Genomic DNA, 13089 nt, shown 5'->3' with positions numbered 1-13089 from the left:
TGAGCTGAACAGCTGCAGTGGCAGCCAGTGCAGGGATGTTAAATGCTCCTGGCAATTAATGCAGCTAAATACAGCTGTGTGCAAACATGCAATAAAAACACTCATCGATATACAAACATCACATACAGCGACAACGTCCCTATCTGTAACTGTGTTGTTCATCACCGACTAACTAACTACAAAGCAGTCTGTTAAAATACATTATTTACTTATTGGTTTATGTAATAAATGAATAAATGCATTTATCATCAAAGCTGTTGTGTTATTTTTCTTATCAACACGTGTTAAATAGCTTTATATCCCAACAGTTATCACTGTTATATAGTGTTTGGTCAGTAACACGTCTCTCCTCCTCCTGCTCATGCAGTGAAACAGACATTTTCTGGTATCCCTGCCCACTTTATCAAATCAGGACAGACTCCATACTCCTGCCTACCGGCAACGGCTGAACATGGAGAGCTACAGTACTGCACCACTTCTACTTACAGTTAACTACCAAACACACCGAGAGAAGAAAAAAAGCTTGTTGAAAAGAAAGAGGCAAAGAGAACTGCCTTGAAAAAAAGAAAGGGGTCTAGCAAGTGTGGTGACGTAAAGCTGCTGTAAATGTCCCAGAATTAGTCCTTTTGCTTTTGCTCCTACTGTTTGAGTTGACTATATTCATTTATTTGTTTATTTTACCCATTTTGATTTATTTCCATATCTCTATTTTTTATTAATTTTTTCCTTTACTTCTGCTCTTCAATTATTTCTTTCAAACTGCTTGATTGTAAATGTCATTTACTTCGTTTGTCCCACAATTTTGCTTTGTTTTTGTCAAAGCACTTTGTAAAACTGTTTTTTAAAAGTGCTATATAAATAAAGTCTATTATTATTATTATTTTTATTATATTAATATGGGTTGGAATTTGTTGGGCTAGATGTTCAGTAGTGACAGACGATTATAATGAAGTCGTTATTTTGTGATATTTAGTTTATCATTTAGGTAACTTAGTATATACTCTGTTATTTTCTACTTTTATGGCAGCCTACTTTGATTATGCATCAAACATAGATCACGTCATTGGTTAAAACAGTCGTCTAATTGAAAAACATCCAACAGATTTCATATATTATTAATGATTAATCGATGGAAGGCAGCCGACTATCAGATACAAATACATTTGTATCCCTGATAAAACGATCCCTGATCATCAACTCTCTCGACTGTTTTCTTTCCTCACTCTTGTCCCAAACAAACATATAATAAAGATAATATCGAACATCATAAGATAAGATAAAGCATTAAGGAAACACGCAGCTCTCAACACACTGTTTTACTGTAATATTACGTCCGTTGTTCATAGCAACCAGACTCCAAATCCACTTGTTGCTGGTGGGTGATGGTTTATACAAACCTGAGACAGACCTGATGTATTCCTACATTCAAGCTCTTGTTTCTTCCAGCTACACCTACAATACCAAGTGCTCATGTCAATGTCATCCTCTGTTTATATATGCACTGCATATACAAACATCATCGTGCTTTTGTCTTGATGGATAGATTGACTACTGACACTCACTCCCCGGGCTAAACATCCCCCTGTTTTCTCTGATGGTGACACCTGCTGACATTTTCGCCTCTCAAACTAGAAGATGCTTGAAGGTGGCGTCAAGCACAACAGCATCATCATAAATCCAGTCAAGTCAAAGTGACCTGGCCATGAAATAATATCGTCACCTGATGGTTGGAGGTGGACGACACAGTGACTTGCAAAAAAAGCCCTTTGGACAAGATTCGAACCCAGAATAAAGCATTTACACGCTCCTGTATTTTTAACACGCACCTGAACTTACTCCACATGCCGCATTATCTATTATTTGGTAAGAGCAGACGCCGAGAGCAGATTTCTCATTTTGGCAAAATTGTACTCCATTTGTAACCAAATTTCTCTTCTCAAACATAATACACCGGTACCTGCTCCTGTCTACACTTAACATGCGCCGAGTGGAGAAATGTGGGCGGCAGCGTGTGCAAAGACTCATTCAGAACCGGTGCATAAAATCATCTGATCCACAGTCTTTATGGAAGGATGTGAGATGGGTGGAGACAGCAAAGGGTACTGAGCGGAGAACAAAAAGAAAAAGAAAGAAGAAGAAAGAAACGGCACGATGTCCGTCTTCTTTTATAACTCTTGAATTCTCACATTAACTGTCATTAAGCGTTCCTTAACGAGTTAACAAAAGCATCGGTCTGGACACATGCATTTAAATCTATCTCTCACTCTTTTTGATCCCAACCCAGGCTCTGTGTTTCGTTGCCATGGCAACATTTTTTTTTCTTTTTTCTCCCTCTTCTGAAGTACCGTACATTTTAGTTTCAAACATACTATACAACAAAGCTCTGAATAGAGAAGGAGCTCTGGTGTTCGTGCACACATCGGGCTATCATACTATACGGACTACAGCTATGCATCCATACACACACACACATGCACACACACACACACACACACACAGCAAAGAAATGTGTTCAGCAGCCACAAAGACTTGACGGATCACAGTAAATCATTTAAAAGCTTCATTATTCTCAAGATCACGGCTGATGACTGACGCGACGCGCCAACAGAGAGCGTGACGGCGTGTTTTTGATTCGCTCGCTCTACCTGTTTTAAAATGCAATTATGTAACTATTGTTTAGAGATGATGTAAAGGCTTGAAAAGCAGACTTGAAAACTGCAGCCCAGCTGAGGCTTCATCATGTCACGGGAGGTTGTGATTCAGTCTGACTGGGGTCACGCGGCAGGTAGACGTGCTTGTCTCTTCAATTTAGCGGCTTAATAAATCAACCACGCGCCGTGATAACACTGCACAGGTTGCTCTTTCTTACTACTGCTGTGTTGAAGTATCGCTCGGTAAAAGATGGTGAGGGTGCACGCCAATTAAGAGATTCATCCATGATGAAGAAGAAGTGTCAAATCATGTGGAATAAACAACACTGGTCGGATCACTGTCATCGCGAATGAAGCTCCATTTCCACCTGGTGTTAACATGTGATGTGTCCCATTTTTAGAGATGGGAAAATTACAGCTGTGCCGCACTACAGCTGTCTGATGATGCAAAAAGACCATGAATCATTGAGGGTCTATTATATAGGGAGTAGTGTATGAAGAAGGGTTTTTTTGGACACAGCTAATGATATTTAATCGTCTGCATTTGCATTTACACCTGGTATTATGAGCTCATCCTGTGGACTGGTTAACAAACATGGTGCATCCCAGGTCAAAGGAAAGGGGCGTAGTCTGAAGCCTTTCGCTGGGTTTGCTTGAGAATGCAGGAGGAGGCAGCTCAGCCCTCAAGAGGTTTCACTTTTCACCTTGAAGGGGGTGGTTAAGGGTTCGATGAAGCACACTTCTTACCACACCCACCAGTACAAGAGGGTACGAGAGGGCAGTGAGTAGCTGCTTTCCAGCCTGGTGTTAAGTGACTCTTCAAGAATGGGGCTAACTGCGCAGATTTATGCCTGCCTGAGATCCGATCGTGATGTAAAGACCACCCACAGATGCGGTCTGGCTCATACAAAAGCCTTATGATTGCAATGCGTTCTCTGTGCGTTGACACCTTGCAGTTACATGCTTACACAGATCTAGATCTAGATGTTTAAGGAATAGTTTGACATTTTGACAATACACCCAATTGCTTCCTTGCCGCGAGTCAAAGGAAAAAAATATTGGCATGCTAAATATAAAGCGGGAGCAAAGAAGCAATAAGCATAAAGACTGGCAGCGGGGGGGAAACTGCTAGCCTGGCTCTAGACTGACTCATCGGATGTAAACTGGTGGTATAAACCTGCCATTAGGCGCCTATTTCAGGCAGCATTCTCATCCCTTCCACTGTCTGAGTAACTGTTTTCAAAATCCATGTCGCTACGGGAAACAGCAGCCATCTCCGAGCTAGCCTTAATCCTAACGTGGTCGCTAACAGTACCGACCTAATAAGCTAGCAGTTGTTACCTATTTGTTTTGAAAGGATTTAGCCGTTTTAATGCCAGAGCTCACCTCCCTTCGTGCAAAACAAGCTCACCCCCGCCACTATTACGCAGGAGCACCATCGCTGCTTACTTACGCTTATGATTGTGATTGGTTTAAATACACACAAACAAACCAGAGGTCTAGCTAAGCGTGACGAGCCTCGCTGTGTCCAAAGTTAAAAAATACAGCTACCAAAACTGTAAAGCTCACTAATTACCTCCGCCAAGACGGTTATGTATGTGTTTGTTTGTTGGTTGGTTGGTTGGTTTGTCAGCAGGATTACACAAAAACTACTGCACAGATTTCCATAAAACTTGAACGGAGGATGGGTCAGAATAGGGCCCATTAATTCTGGAGGTGTGGATCTGGATAAAGGGATGCATCCGGGAATCTTTTCTCATTTTCTTCAACATTGTGAGATTGTAAATAATGCATGGAGCTTGATGAAAAAATCTGGCGTATTCAAATGGCTGGTATCTATGAGTGAGTACAATTTGATGCAGATCCTATTCAAAATGATAAACATATAATGCTATTGATTAATGAGCTTTAAAGGTGTTGACAGGTGCATTTTTTGAACTTTAAACGGAGCCAGTTCCCCCTCGTCTTCATGAGAAGCTCAGCTATTGGTTCCCTCCTCCAGCTCCATAGTTACCAAGCCATGAAAGTGGTATTCATCTTCTCTTCTTTACCAAAATGTTGAATTATTCCTTCAATACTGGGCATAAACGGGGTCTGAAAGTCAGATCAGAAACACTCGACGGATAAGTGTTGAATGGTCTTTCATTATAAATGAATCTCTTAATTTCTTTGAATGACCGTTCATAAAATATCAGAAAAGAGGCATAAATGCACCTGTTTCAGAGCACAAGGTGACATCCTTCAATCCTTCAGTGGCTTGTTTTGTCCAACAGTCCAAAAATATTCCATTTAATATCAGACAAAACTGAGAAAAGCAGCAAATCTTCACAGTTACGAAGCTGTAACCAGCATGCTTTTATTAACTGATCATCAGAACTGCTTCTCCGTCAATCGACATTTTGATTTACAGGCGAACAACTGCAGCATTAGATCAGCGTGGAAAACAAAACCTCACACCTCACATACAGTTCGATATAACACAGGCGAAGGTGTTCACGTGAGCGTACAACCAGCTCGTGAGTTCACATGTTTGTGTGCGTAGCCATGTGCTAGGCAACATGTGAAATGCTGCGCTTGCTCATTGTGAATGTAAATCTGATGTCAAGCTGAAAGCTGAAGAGGGAATGTGTGGGTGGCAAACGCTTCCAGCTTAGACCCTCTGAGAGAACTGAGAGAGAGAGACAGAGTTAAAAGAGTGGGAGGGAGGGATGTAGACACACATGAGTAAGAGGTTGGTTAAAAAAACAGAAAAAGAGCACAGTGTGTGTGTGTGTGTGTGTGTGTGTGTGTGTGTGTGTGTGCAGAGGGGTGGGTGGGTAAGTGTATGTGTAGGAGGAGGAGGGACAGTGCAAGAGCAAGACTATATGGAGTGAAGACAGGACGACAGAAAGAGAGAGAGAGAGAGAGAGAGCTTGATAGAGAGAAAAAAGGAAGAGATAGATGGAGGAAATGCATCTGTGGGAGCGGTAACAAGAGAGGGAGGGCGAGGAGGGGGGGGGGAGTCGCACTGAGGAAGGGGGAGTTGGATGGAGAGAGGGAGGGAGCACAAGAGCCAGAGATGGAGGCTGGAGAGGGAGTGGGTGTCTTAATAGCGCTGAAACGCTCAGGGCTTTTTGTATGTTTGCCTTTGTTATGATAGAACGCTGGTTAGCTCCCTGTTTGCTTTTGATCCGTGAACTGTGACTAGAAATGTAAGGCAGTCTCTCCTGTGTTTAAAGTACGACGCAGCGGCTGCATCAGGGACTCTCATTATTACATAATTCAACGTATAGACGTGGAGCCCAGCAGGTGAAGCAAGGCACTAATGCCGCGAGGAGGGTTCGAGGTTTCATTCCAGACAGGAGCTTCATTACTCAGGAATAACATTTATCTGGACGAGTGATGGTCACTGCCCGGGATGATGAAGCTCTGCAGAGGCTGTTCAAACCGGTGTAAAAGAGCTAAGTGTGCGCAAACGTCGAGCAAGCCCTCACCTCTCAGTCAAAGTCCATGAACACATTACTAATGGACAGCGTGCAAACAGCAAGCCGTGTTTCCATGAATGATACATGTGATCTGTAGAGTTCGCTGTGTCAGAATCCATTTCCCGAGCAGCCATATTAGTTAATGTGAGGGGAAACAAACAAATATTTTCATCATCTGGATTCATCAGTTATTTCTACAATCGAGCCATCGTTTGGTTTCACAATTTTCCCAGAAGCCAAAGTGTCTTGTTTTTGCTTGTTTTGTCCAACCAACACTCAAAAAAGAAAACAAAAAAAATACATCATCATCACAAAACTGAGAAAAACACAAAATTCTCACATTTGAGAATCTGGCAACAAATATTTTGGCACTTTTGTTTTGATGAATGACCTGCGCACTCAGATTTTTCTCATCATGAGGAGCGCTGCTCAGTTGTGTAACGTCTTTTGTGGCTCCTGTGGAGGATCTTTCTAAGGTTTCCAAAAAAATTGTCTCAGTTTGAGACTTCGATTTTTTAACAGAAAGCCTGTGTTATAAACTGGAGGTGTGCGGTTTGAAAGATGTGAGCGTCCAGGGTTTTTGAACATGACTCATAGCGAGCCAAATGAAACTGGACCTCGCCGATTCTGTTCCAGAAATAAGAAAAACCTCAACCTCAAAACCTTATTCAAATCACATGCTAATGACTAAAAAATCCAGCCTGTCTCAGCAGTTGGTTATGTATTCTGTATATCTAATGACGAGCTTAGTTTATTCAATATTTTAGGGTTGTCCTGATTAACAGTTTTGCTTTGAATCTTCAGTGAGAGTCGCTCTGAAATATTCAAAGTTTCGACATAGCGGCACATCACACGCTATCAAAATCACGGTCATTGATGGATGTGGACAGGAAGGGTAGCGTCAGCCATTGTCTTCAAAGTCTAACTTGACAAGTGAGCGCGTGTTGAGCAGTCATAAACGTGGAGGGGTGAATTTATGCACGCTGAGCAGAAATACTCCCTCACTGGTTTTAATGTGCGCACGTTTTGAGGCTACTTAAACACCATGGAGAAGCTCCATTTCTCACACTCTTTATCAGTCTTTTGAGTCTTTTTTCGCTTCAGCCGACGCAACGATTTCTTCCTTTGAACACTGATTTGGACATTGATTACCATGACAACGGCAGAAGCTTTGAAGCATTTGGGTCAGCCCTACAATTTTTCTATTTTAGCATCCTTTAATGAACTTCTTTTCCCATAAGCCCCAAACGATCGCTCGATAAATGTCACAGCTCGAACTGAAGAGGGTTGTGTCGAGGAGCGACGGCTATCCAGACATGTCTTTGAAGACATTAGGACAGACAGGACCGAACCATGAACCAAGTAAATGCTCTTAACAGAATGATTATGGCCAAAAGTTTTAAAAAGGCTCAAGGGGACACCCCGTGGCTCAGCTGGTAGAGCATGCGTCCCATGAAGCGATGCTGCAGTGCAGAGTGTCCTCGCCGCAGCAGCCCAGGGTTTGAGTCCAAACCCTCTCCTCCCATTTCCTGTCACTTCTCTCAGCTGTCCTACCGAACAAATAGTCATGAAAAAGGCCCGAAAACTACTTATAAAAAAGCCATTACAGGAGGAATGATGGACATGGACAAAACTAATTTAGTGACGACCTCTGCTGGCAACCCGGCAGTCCGGATGTGGCGTCATTGCTCTCTTGACTGGGGACAAAAAGTCAGGATATTGCTGCTTCAGTTTTTTTCTCTTTTATAATCTTTTTCCATAACTTTATAAGTGCAACACTAAATGACTGGAGTATCCCTTTAAACGATTAGTGATTTGTCGATTAGTTTCTTGATCAATTGGTAATTTTTTTAGTCTATAAGATGCCGAAAAACTCTAACAAAAATAATGCTGATCAGCTGTTCCCAGAGCCTAAGATGACATCATCGAATGATTTGTTTTGTCCACAACCCAAAGATATTCAGTTTACTGTCATAGAGGAGTAAAGAAAGAGGAAAATATTCACATTTAAGAGGCTGGAATCAGAGAATTTTGACCTTTTTATCCAAATGTATTAATCGATTCATCAAATTAATTTAACTGTTGACAGCTAATCGATTAATTGCTGCAGCTGTCGATCAACTTATCATGTCAGCACTATCGAAAAAGCAACGCAAAGCCTGGCTGGTAATAGTAATAATCTCATTGTTATATAAATAAGTCAAATCATCTTGACTGTGAACGTTACACAACAGCTGAAAGTAAAAAAAAAGATACAACTAGTATACTCAAATTAAATGATGCAACTTTCAAATATCAGTTACTGTAACAGAAAACTAAAACAACTACACACACACACACTGTGAGAAAGATGCACCAGCCAACAGCCTGATCATGAGACATTTTGACTGCTGATCACAAGTTTTTTCTACTCTACATGAGCAGGAGGAGCCAAGTTGGCAGAAAACCAAAATGCTGGACAGTCCTTTGTATTCTCAGAGCTGAGTTGCCTGAGAAAAAAATGTTTTTAGTATTTCAGAATCTGCAAGCTGCTGCTGGAAAACAAGTGATTTTTCTGCCTTCTCCGTCTTCTTTGCGGTACTTTGCATGATGTCACAGGCACAAATCTATCATAGGCAAGTTGACATTTTGTTTGAATCAGGCAAAAAGTAATTCTCACGCTGGGTTAAGAGAAATGACTATGATAATGTCAGAATCCTCGTAATATCGATGCCGCCGTTTCTCCGCTATTTGCTGTCAACGTTAATGTTGTGTCTTGGTCATCCGAGGTAAACTAGGAGAGCTTCATTCTGAGCTGTCAATCAACTGTCTGCCGACTGTCTTCGCCTCAGTGGGAAGCGATGGGAGGGGAGAGCGAGCTGTGAGCTGCGAGTGTCTTTCTGCTTCTCTCTGCAAATGCACCTACTGCAGCCTTGCTGCGAAGAAAAGAAAGGTCTAATTTTGGATCAAGCTACTGTTTCACATTGGGAATTATTTGATTTTTACAGCAAAGAGGAGAAAAGCCAAGTCTGATCTGATCCACCAGGCTGGTGCTTGTCAGAGTACATTATTTACTGTACATGAAGTCTGTTTTTGAGCTTTTTCGCTTTGGGAAAGATTATTGAACGCTCAGAAAAATCAACTGGACCGTCCAGCTCGATAAAAGCAACAAGAATACTGTTTAATGCTGAGTTTTTGCTCGACTATTGCAGTGCATGTGAGGGAGGAGACAGCCGATGGGAAGCGCAGGACTATTTGTGCTCTTGAGCTTTAGAACAACCCCACAGAAACACACAGAGAAAAGTGATGTCATTGGACAAAAGAGATGGGTGCAAATGGTGAAAACTGGCAGCATATTTACAGCAGGCACGTACTCAGACCCTGGTTTTTATGTACAGTTAGTAATCTAAGAATGTATCCTCAAAATCAGATGGCAGACGCTGGTTAAATTGATACGCCCACTCAGAAAACATAACTGCTGGTATGGAAGGTACACTCGCTGTTAAACATTGTTAACGTCATCGCAGTCTATTTTCAGTTTTAGAAGTACAATCTGCACAAAGTAAGATCTTTTGCCTGTTTTTACTGTTTTTTTTCTGGACATACAACGTAAAAAAAAAATATTTTAGGGGAACAAACGTCAAATAAGAAGACGAACATGTCCTACCTAGATCAGGTGGGGCTTGTTGTGCTTTGTGTCCAGACTTCTAGAGACAATGTCTCTGGGCTTCCAGTCTATGTGACCCCACAGTAAGCCGATGCCAGCTAAGACTGGTGATGCATTCACTGAACTTCGGCCTGTATTCCACTGAGTCTCGGCGTCTGTGTGAAACTGCAGCAGCTCCGTAGTTTTGTGTTACATTCCACCGAGCATCGACACTGGTTCTGAATCGATACTCCAAAAGCACACAGTGATATTAACGTCTATAAATAACTGAGCGTGTCGGTGTATCTGCAAACGGCACCTGCCAACAAGTGTCATGACACACGTGTGTCTGTCTGACTGTCTGATTAGCAGGTGACCATCCTCTGGAGGGGTTTATAAGGCCGTGTTCGAGTTCCAGACAGAGAAGTATTGCTCAGATAGTCGGCGCTCAAGTTAGCCTAGAAAAAAAAGGGAATCAAGACGACTCTAACTAAAGCAAAGCCAGTCAAATCGATTCCATTACAAAAGCCCAATGCAGCTAAACCCTTCCATATTGCAAATGGATGAATGGCGGCCTTAAATCAATCCTTGACCTTTAAATATTTCATAGACAAATAGCTATATGAATAAATGATAGATCTCTAGCCTCCACTGCCAAGGCACCTGGAAACAGGGCTCCTTCAAGATATCTGGATATATCTTAGAGTAAGTGAATTCCTCTGGTATACTAGAAAAAGAACTATATCGGTCTTATAATAAATTTAAAGTACAATGCTTTACAAATATCACAGAAAACTATATATATATATATTGATTCTAAAGAAATAGTATAGCCTAGCAATATTTAAGACATAAAAAATACCATCAAGTGCAATATGGTGACCATAAACTCACTACTGAGCACCACAGACACACTAGAAGTCCCTATATAAAGATTACAGGTATATTATGAGGGTGTTATCTCTTGGGTAAATCTGACTTATCAACTACAAACACCTTAAGCTATCAAGAAAAAAAGCAACCATTACACAAAGTTAAAGTGGTGCACGTTGGCCTGTAAAGTGGGGAGGATGTCCTCAACTGCACAGGTAAAACTCGCAACTTGCAGGCCTTTACTTCTCCAGAGTGCTGAATTTACCTTTAAGGTGACCCAAAAGTGCCACGTTGATCAGAGTACAGATGACAGTTATTAAGTAGGCCACTGTTCGTTATCTCGCATCTTCAGACTAATTAGTGAGAGGTAAAACGACAGAAAAACAAACACTCCCAAAGCCAGCTGAGTGTTATAATTTCACACTGAGGCACTGTTCATCCTCCCCCCGCCTCCCCCCGGCAGCAGCAGCCTGCTTCTCGAGCACCGGCAGCAGCGGCTGTTCCGCGGCGGGCAGTCCGGCTGAGAGCTCCTCCTCCCCGGCCTCTCCCTGTCCTCTCTCCCCGGTGCCCTCCGCCCCGACCCTGCACTCGCAATTCCGGTGACCGACGGAAGATCCGCTGAGGCCAATTTCTCTCATCTTTTAGATGGGAATGTTTCTGCGATGGTTTCCTTAGTGGGTGTCCGCCTTGTGCATGTCAGAAATGAACTTGCCAAGGATGGATGGGTTGAGAAGGTAAAACGCGTTTCTGCTGTGGACTCAGGAGGAAAAAAAACTGCTGTTTTTTTTTAATGGCAATCAAAGGCTAGGTGTGCACGCAGAGGGGAAAACAGCTGCGTGCCTGGATGTGCATTCATGTGTGCGCACGTGCGTGTGAGCGTGCGTATCCGTGCCCATGTGTGCGTGAAGGAGCGGTGCGGTGCGGTGCGCAATAGGTCCGGCTCTCTGTATGTGCGCCAACGTACAGGCGGAGGAGACGCGCTCCGCTGCTGCGCCTTTTTTTTTTTTTTTTTTTTTTTTATCCTGATCGGACCCCTCCAACGGGGCAGCCAGCAAGAAGAATTAAAAACGGAAGCTTTAATTTCCAATGCAGGCGGTGATATGTGGACAGGCACCAAAAAAAAACCACAGAGCGTTGTGGGAAGAGAGAGAGAGAGAAAAAAAAAAACACGAAGTGAGCTGGTGGAGTGGCCAAGAAACAAGCAAACGCCACAGAATAAAGTAGTCTAAAAACTGCAATGCCTTAAAACTGAACGTGTGCCCGCAGCTGACAGGCAGGCAGCACCAAGAAAAAAAAAAAAAAAGAGAGAAAGAAAGAAAAAACGAGGCGATAATGGCAACTTAGTCCCTCGTCTTCCTTCCCACCGAACCGCGGTTCATCCTCAAGTAATCCGCCTGGCAAGCGATGGATGCTGTAGCGTCTCCTGTCTGCTGCCTGGACGCAGATAATCCTGCACAGGTGGACAGCAGTACAGTTTAGGGAGGGAGCAGCAGCACACTGATGTCCTGCGCTTCAATCTCCCTCTCTAGCTCCCTCTCCCTCTCTCTCCATTTCCAGTAGTGTGTGAGAAAGAGAGAGAGAGAGAGAGAGAGGGAGAGAGCTAGGAAAAGAGAGAAATGTTTAGAAGGGGTGGGGCTGGCTGGATCCCTACTGGGACCTGGAGTGATTTTAAGCCCTTGCAAGAAGCCTTGATCACTTTTTATCCTCTCTTTCTTCCTCTCTTCACCCCTCTCTATTTCCCTTTTCACCTTCTGCCGACACACACACACACAGCGCAGTGTGAAGTTCAAAGCCAGGGGCAAATGTGTGGGAAGCATGCAAGCATGTTATTACTCACACAATATACGTCCACAGAGCTCTGCAGTGTGTTACCACCTGCCCGTGCACAGCGTTAAAACACCCACGGGGGAAAACCATGACCGATCAAAATTAAAAACCTGACTGCTAATTTTTTTTATACCCAAGCCTCGCACGACCTCTGATAATTTACCCACCAGCTGACATGCCTCTCCACACAAATATATAGGTGCTGCTCAGAAATCCATATAATAACCAGCCGGGCAACACATGCAATTATGTAAATCAACCTAACGCCCAGATCTGCCTCTCGGTCAGTATCTGACATGACGCAGGAGACATCAAGTGCTTTTTAATTTCAGTCTTAAGGATATGTCCAGTGATTGGGCTTTCAAGCAATGATAAGCAATCAGCACTTCCAGAGGGGTAAAGGGTATCTTAGATCTGTTTCCATGACAACTGTGGGTTCGAAGCAACTTTTTTAAACCGACGCTGTATTATGACACTGTAATGTGGCTGTACTCGCCGCGCCACAGTCCTTTTATCCGCTGGTGAGATACAAAGGTGGATGGAAAATGATGTGACCTCCGTGCGAGTGGTGGAAATCTTCATTCATGCTCCCCCCCCATCCCCACCACACACACACACACACACCCTATCTCTGAGTAGTCAAAGAAGA

General features: G+C 43.0%; 1 protein-coding gene across 16 annotated transcripts in view; it reads right to left on the bottom strand.

The window, feature by feature from the left end:
- The window catches only part of syngap1b (synaptic Ras GTPase activating protein 1b), a 160410-nt gene that overhangs the window by 60715 nt on the left and 86606 nt on the right, over positions 1-13089 (bottom strand). The window contains exon 1 of one of the 16 annotated variants that reach the window (XM_084358336.1): positions 9762-12114. The exons of the other annotated variants lie outside the window; for them this stretch is intronic. The gene's annotated coding sequence lies outside the window, so the exon portion shown is untranslated. Of the gene's footprint in view, positions 1-9761; positions 12115-13089 lie in introns of those variants that run through there. 16 annotated transcript variants of the gene reach the window in all.

The sequence above is a fragment of the Pagrus pagrus genome (genome assembly GCF_965226575.1).
Source record: "Pagrus pagrus genome assembly, chromosome: 7".
Taxonomy (NCBI): Eukaryota; Metazoa; Chordata; class Actinopteri; order Spariformes; family Sparidae; genus Pagrus; species Pagrus pagrus.
This window is presented reverse-complemented; position numbering and strand designations above follow the sequence as displayed.